The sequence below is a fragment of the Rutidosis leptorrhynchoides genome, chromosome 4 (assembly GCF_046630445.1).
Source record: "Rutidosis leptorrhynchoides isolate AG116_Rl617_1_P2 chromosome 4, CSIRO_AGI_Rlap_v1, whole genome shotgun sequence".
Classification (NCBI taxonomy): domain Eukaryota; kingdom Viridiplantae; phylum Streptophyta; class Magnoliopsida; order Asterales; family Asteraceae; genus Rutidosis; species Rutidosis leptorrhynchoides.
This window is the reverse complement of record NC_092336.1, coordinates 12,927,512-12,936,153: the sequence shown is the minus strand read 5'-3', so window position 1 is coordinate 12,936,153 and position 8,642 is coordinate 12,927,512.

Here is an 8,642-nt window from a genome sequence, read left to right as displayed (position 1 = left end):
AGAAGTCAACGAGTTTCGTGCTCGGGTAGTGGCTTTGGAGAATATGGTGCAAAGGTTACAAACACCAGCAGCAGCACCAGCAATATAACCAGTACCACCATCAACAACATCAACAGTACCATTACCACCACCAACAACAACCGCATCGCAAACCTCAACTTCACAATCTGTCCCATGAGCATCGACGTCATACGCCCTGTAGATACTAAGAAATACCACAACGATGAAGTATTGATTCATAACTTCATTGAGAAAACATTCTACGACGATTATGTAATTTCTAAAGTTTAGAAATTATCTATCTTAGCCTTAACCATAAATCAAATGAGTTTAATTTAATATTAACTCATTAAATCTGTATTACATCTGAAGAAATATACACATATATTTCCATAAAGACTGTAATAAAATTCTTTTGTACAAAATATTAATTGTGACATTTTTTTTAACGGGTAGGTAATACCCGAGAGATATATAAATTCACAATTAATATGTTACATTCTTCGAATCTTATTCAGCAAATCATCCATTATACTCCCTACTTTCACAACAATATACATTCTTTTATAGAAATCAAAACAACCATACTCATTCAAAAATCTAATTACATATTCTGATTTTGAAATCACCGAATTCAATTCAAGATATAACCGGTATCATCACTCTTAGATTCTTACATCTTTCAAAGCTATACTTGGACTTCAAAACTGTGTTAGAACATCGTATGTATATTAACGATTATAATCTGTGTTCAAGCCCTTCGAAATACCTGAAGACACTTCAAATAATGAACAATCGAGATGATGATCCAACCACATGTTATCCACAGTTACGTACCTGAAAAACTCTTGAAACCAAAGTCATAATTTAACATGTATCCATGTCAGACCTTTTGGCATTTACTAGCTAAAATAACTTTTCAATCCCTTCTAAAAATAGACGGTTTTGTCACAGCTCCAGCAAACCAACTTCAATTGTTCATTCAAATAAGCCTTATTATAATGATTACCCCTTCATCATTATTACCGGGGAACCTTTCATATCTCGCCACATTAGCAGTAAACTTATTAACAACTTCATTGATCTTTGACTTTCCGAAAAATATTTATATTTATCAAAACCCCATCATTTACTCATCTGCATCTTGTAACGATAATTGCCATACAAATCATCGGGAATTAGCAATCAGTATTTTGAAATCTCGCAGCATGTCTACGCCAACAATTATATGTGTCCATCTTCTGGACTTATATACTTTGAATGTGAAGTTTCTGAAAAACACCCTAAACTGCGAACTAGTTCTCGAAATGCTGATGAAGCAGCAAAAACTATAAACGACCTTAACATTAAAAAGTTTGATGATAAAGAGTAGTGTGTTGGCAAAGCTCAGAAAAAAGAAGATTTGGTATTGAAAAATACGGATTGAGCAAACCATGAAGAAGGCTGTGGATAAATCACAAGGACGAAATCTACCTTCAAAGAATCCAAATGATTCCGTGTCTGCTGAAGTCATTATCGAATACCTTGCTCCTTACTCTAAACCCTTACGGACAATATTCTTCATCATCCTCTGATATTAGAAATTCTAAGATATCATCGTATCTTTCATTATAAATATCCTCCATATTTCTGAAGATATTTCCATAATTATTCTTATCTGAAATCATTTACCTCTTCGCACTGTCTGTATTACATCATAAAAGAAACTATTTTAGTTTCTAAATTCTGAAACTTTCGAATTTAAAATAGGAATATTTTTGAAGTAGTGTTGGGAACTGAAGTATGAACTAATATAATATAATGACACTTGATCAACGTGATTATATTACAGTAAGTCATGCTGAGTTTCTAAATGGAACGTGATGATTCACAGATCATAACGTTATCATGTGCTATGTTACACGACTCTTGTATTCTCTTTAACCTCTAAAATATCAAGAAAATATTTCTTGATGATTCGGTCTTTTCCGAGGTATTCTAGTAATTTGACAAGTCAAGATCGTGCCATTACAATTTTCTTCTTAGAACATTAACAATGTTCATTCTGAAATTCATATATGCGAATTCTGGACCATTACAAGCGGTGCTTAATCGCAAGAAAAAGAAACGAAAGGACAAAAACTCGGAAATAGAAATTGGGGTATAAATCGCAGCAAATAAAAGAGAGCATTAATTGGAGATGACAATGATTATAGAAGACAGAAGCAGGGACATCGAAATATAAGGGAAGATATAAAACCCAACAACAACCCAGAAACTATAAACCGTATATATAGATGCATATAGCAATATAAAGACACGGGAGAACTAAAAACACTATAAAACCAAGAGTAGAGTAGAAATAAATAGATTCTTCCGGAGGTAGATGAAAAAGAAGAACGACAGATATGAAAGTGAGGAGTATATCGAGAATCAGCACTGGATGAAGCATATTAACGAATAATTTTAAAGTAAGAATTGAGGGAGAAAGAATAGAAGGTGTGAATTAAAAGGAAACGAAGGAGGTGGATTTATAGTGAAATATCCGACAGAAAAATCGAGATGAATCATCGCATTAAATCGAAGAGGATCATAATTTCCTTAATCACCGAAGAATCAAATCCTATATAGATTACAAAGATTTTCTTTAATCCTGAGATCAACCGTGATGACGTCAAAAGATAAGACGAATCCCTATTTTCTCATTTCACTCTTTTACGATAGCTTCGCTCATACGTTTCGAGTAATCGAATTATTTTATCCATATTTCTCAATCATGATAAAACCCTATGAATCAACTTATATTCGTCATAATAACATTCTTATTGTTAGCCATGACGACCTCGATCAAATTTCGGGACGAAATTTCTTTAACGGGTAGGTACTGTGACGACCCGGAAATTTCCGACCAAATTTAAACTTAATCTTTATATAATTTCGACTTGATAAGCAATGAATTTTTAATAAATTTTGAACCTCCGAAAAGAGTTTTACACAAGCTTTTGTTCATCCTTTTATTCCGACGATTCACGAACGTCATAACTTGATTTAATTGTTTAATTGTTTAATTATTGTGTATATATATGGATTTATATATATTTAACTTGAAAATATGATAATTAAATATCTCATTAAGTATATTAACAAAGTATTGTATATATATTTTCATACTACTAATTTAAAGAGTTTTTGAACAATATATATGTTACTATTTAAACGACGTAATTAACTTATGTTAAAATGTATTTACATATAATGTATTACGAGTGTAAATACATCCTTACAAGTATTGAATACACTTTATAATATACCAATACATATAAAGGATAGCTATACTCATATTTCTGTTCAATTTTCTCAAGAATTCTACTCGCATTCATATGGTATTTTTACCCGTATTATACACAGCTTCTAGAAGTATTTACTATTGGTATATACCAATAGAAATATGCAATTATTTGTGTAATATGTCATCCATGATCTAATTAATTTAATATGTCATCCATGATTTAATACATTTTAACTTAACTTAGATATTTTCACTAAAAGCCAAATTTTCAAGCCTATAAATAAGCACCATTTCTAACTCATTTTTACACATTCATTTTCCAAATTTTACTTCCAATTTTCACACACACTTGCAAGAACTCTCTCAAGTTTTGTTCTACTACTTCTTTCCAGCAACTTTACATTCTAAACTTGAGGTAAAAACTCTATTTCAACTCTTGTTCAATTCATATGTTTATAGCTATCTATATAAGAGTTTATAAACTAGAACATAGTTTAGTTGATTCTAAACTTGTTTGAAAAACTAATCTAATCTTTCTAACTTAACTCTAATAACACTTATTTATATGTATTATGATATTATATTAAGTTAATATAAGAACTTATAACTTGTACATATGAAGAACACCTCGAAACTTAACATATATCCTTTAATCTCCATTTAGTAAAAAGCGGGCTGTTTTGGGTTGAGAATTAAAAACCTATCTTAGACTTTGATTTCGAGGCTAAGACTTTGTAAATATGTTAATATATGTAAATAAGACTTCCAGTATTTTTTTCATGATTTTAGACAAAGTGAAAGTATTTTATCAAAAATTATATATTGGGTGGATGCCGGGATTTTTCCAAATCTGTCCACCAACACAAAAAGAGGGTAAAGCTCTAAAAATTACTACTTGGGATGAACTTTTAGAATTGGTTTTGTAAAATTGACTTCTTAAGGAATCCATAACAATTTGATTCACTTTAAACGGAGCTGTAATGAATATTTGGAGAGCAAAATAAAATCTGCTAAAATTAACGTGGTATGGACGAAATTTATATTATAAAAACTATATTAACCATATCCTTGTTAACTTTTCCTATATCCTATATATATTTGGACATGTTATCATTAGTATAACAAAATATTATAATCTTGATTAATTTCGAGATTGTATATATATAATAATCTTGGTACGTTCCATGACAATACGTGCACAATACGTTTTGATAAATCCTAAGACAATACGTACACAATACGTCTTAGTTAATTCTAAGACAATACGTATACAATACGTCTCTGGATTGATGCAAGACAATACGTACACAATACGCCGTGGGGTAATTCTAAGATTATATATATATATATATATATATATATATATATATATATATATATATATATATATATATATATATATATATATATATATATATATATATATATATATCGATTATTGGACTGTTGGACTGTTGGACTTTTCGGACTATTTTGGACTACTAACAATGGACTACTAACATAAAATATTAAAAATTATTATATAAGTATTCTATGAACTTGCTTTATTTTATTCATATGTCGTATTATTATCTGAATCGTAATTATTATTATAGGTTCATGAATCCAAGGTCGACGGTCATATTTTTAATAAGTTGAAAACTTATTATTAATATACTTTTACTACCGTGAGTATATAGTCCCATTTTTAAACTCTACAAATATTTTGGGATGAGAATACATGCATTTTATGTTTTACGCCATAGACACAAGTACTTAAAATATATTCTACGTTGAGTTGTACCACTTTGCTTATCTTCCCTAATAGCTTGGTAACTAATATTTACATGTTGTAAGAACATGTATACGCGAATCCTATTGATAGATCTATCGGGTTTGACAACCCCAACCGGGCTAGTCGCTCTAGTATCGTAAACGGTTGCATAGTACTTCGTTTTTACTACACTTGGTACAGTGTAGGGAGATTTCATAATAAAGGGAATATGTCACATTAATGGTTAAGTATGGTTACCGAAGCGCTCAACAACTTATAGAATACTTTTATACACTTGCGAGTGTACATATATTTATAACTATGAAAATCTTGTGGTCTATATTTATATCGATGCTAAACCTATATATCTCACCAACCTTTGTGTTGACTGTTTAAGCAAGTTTATTCTCAGGTCCTTAAGAAAGTCTTCCGCTGTTGCATTATCTGAGCAAGCTGTGCATGGAGTCTCATACTTTTGTTTAAATGAAGTGTTGCATTCAATAAAACCTTTGTCATGTATTATATTCGATTGTTATGTCACGTGTGTAGTATTTGAAAACCGATGTATCATGGGGATTATTTCTTAAATAATCGCTCACTTGTTTAAAACATGCATTATGTATAATAATGGTGTGCTTTTTTATGAAATGAATGCAATATTTTTCTAAAACGTATCATATAGAAGTCAAATACCTCGCTATGGGACCAATGAATAACGTACTGCGTTTATAGTAATATGGACGGGTCGTTTCAAACTCCAATTCCGTTCGAACACACGGACATCTTATTATATTCTCTTTTAGCTCCTTTTTATAATATTAGTTGCTCTTTTTAAAAAAATGATGATGACAATGATTTTTGACGATGATAAAAAAATACAAATAACTGCGTTTTTCATTCATTTAATTAAGTAACTTTGTATGATGGTCAACATTTTCGGTGTGTTTGATGTGTGCAATGTTGTTGATAATGGACTATAAATACGAAAAAAACTGTAAATAAATGTCGTCCCCAATAGGCTTTAGGGACGACATGTCGTCCCTAAATATGGCCCCAATTTTTTGTTCTTTTGGAGCCAATTTTTTTCCATCCGTGAAAAAAAAAAAAGTCTTTTTTTTTGGAACGACATGTCGTCCCTAAAAAATTGGCGCTATTTTTTTTTTGCTTTTTAGAGCCAGTTTCTGACACGAGAAATAATTAAAAAAAAAAAATTTTATTTCGGGACGACATGTCGTCCCTAATAAAATGGTCAAACTTTTGGTAAAAAGCAGCCCAGTTTTTTGTCCTTTAGCATATTTTTGGGGACAACTTGATGTCGTCCCTAATACTGTCGTCCCCAATGTTAGATTTTTTTGTAGTGAATATTTTACCACATCACCCATTCACAAATTTAACCCTCAAATTTGACACTCTCATTTATTTAACTTCATCTCTTGACCTTGTCACATCACCAAAAAGTACATCACTTGACTTTGATGTCACCGCCACGGTTAGAAATAGTCTAAATAGTTGGATGTTATGATACATTTGATGTGGGCGAGTTTGTTATTTGCAGCCGTGGTAGTCTAAGTCTGTTCGGACCAATTTTTAACAGGTATACAAGCCTCATACTTTATTTAAACATATAGTTTTCCTTTTATAAAAACTGGTATTTGAGGTTGTATAGTACGAAATGTTTTTATATAACTCCTTGTAAGGCAAACATATGCATCCATTTCACAATAAATGTCCTCCTTGCTTCCATTTCTGCTGCTGACATTTTTAGATGACTTGAAGGATATGAGTTTTCGGAATTTGTTAAGGTTTGTGTTTGTAGTTTATACTTTGATTTCATACGGTCATCTTCATCATATTATCCTTTATAAATCTATTATTCGTACATAATTATTGCAGGTTTTGTAGCTGATATGGTGAAGATAATATTAAAATGTTTAACATAATTTTCATGAAAATGCGAAAGAAGGGAAAGATGCAATACAAAGTGTAGACGTTGATTCTATGGATCTTAGGTCGCTTGAACTCTTAACTAAAGGCGGAACACAATAGAATAGAGGTAAATCGAGATACGGGTCGTTTCGGGATCGAATTAGTCGAACCTAGAGCAAAACCTAGATTAGATCGACTCCTAGATGATGTATTTCGGTGGTATTCGGTGTTAGGGTTCTCTGGAGACGAAAAACAACGACTTGGAACAAATGGGACGAGTAACCTCATCAATGAAGTCTAAACCCGTATATATACTGCAAGTCAGACACACTCGGTCGAGTGTGTCTGTCAGTCGGTCGACTGACTTACACAGTCGGTCGAGTGTGTACACACACTCGGTCGACTGTGTGCAGTTTAACATATTGATTATTTAATTAATTAAGAACGCACAATCACCATAGTAATCAATAGTCACTAGTAAATAACATTATTACATAACCGAATGTATTAAACGTAAGAATAAACTACGGCTGGGGATTCATGCACCAACAAACTCCCCCTAAGACCTAGCCGTAGAACAGGAAAAATAATTCGATTATCAATCAGTAAACGGATCTGTCACCCAGTTCTTCAAATAGCAAAGTTTCACAACCCTGCAGTACTGTTCAGCCTGCACACGATTTTCTGGGCGATACAGCATCCGATTATAGTAAAGGGTAAACAAATCTTCCTCAAAGCAGTTTCGCAACCAAACTGGATCTAGAACCCTTATACTATCATTTTCATCTCCACCATCCTTGTCTAACACAATAACTGCTTCCTCTGAGTGTTCATCATAATACCACCAACGAAAACGAGGACTAAAGTACTGCGGCATCTTTCTCAAAGGAACCTTCCGCATATACTTCACAGGTCGATATTTTACTATCTTCCTTCTAACCCCTGTTTTCTTGTTCGTTCGATAAGAAATCTTCGAAAACTGAGGACGAAAACCTAAGAAATTAGGTGAATGATATGATCTCCTTATCTTACGAACCAAAACATCAGGAATTCCACTATAATCCTGATATAACATCTTAAGCCTGGCCACCTGCATAAACTCAAAATAAAGTAACGTTTTGAATTCAAATGGAGACTTGATATAATCCACTCCATATTCTTTCTTGATCGCATACATATCAAATTCTTTAATATAGGCCCAGGCTATGATCTTTCCTTTAGCACGTAAACTTTCACAGTGCTCGATAAACTTCAAAAACTGCGGCTCTACTTCAGGTTTCATCACATATTTCCTAATCCGCATCAGAATCTTCCATTCTTCTTCCAACACTTCAACCTTTTCTTTGTTGATCTTCTGGTAACACACTTTCTTGTTCCTTCTGTTCCTTTTCTTTACATTTTCTGTTCAAAAGCTCATCATTCATCTCAAAATAATCAGCAAAAGTTGGAAGATCATCACCAACGCCTTCATAACGAGGATAAGGTGTAACATCCTGCCTTTTTCCGTTTACTTTTCCGTTTAATTATTTAAAGTCCGTTATATGTTTATAACATCTCCCGTTGATACGCGTTTTAAATATCTCGTTTAGGTAATTCATGCACCCGAATGAAACTAGAGGGACCATTGTTGCCAAGAGAGCAAAGAGGTGACTAGGTCAACTAGTCAACTCTTCACCCTCATCCTTTCATTTATTT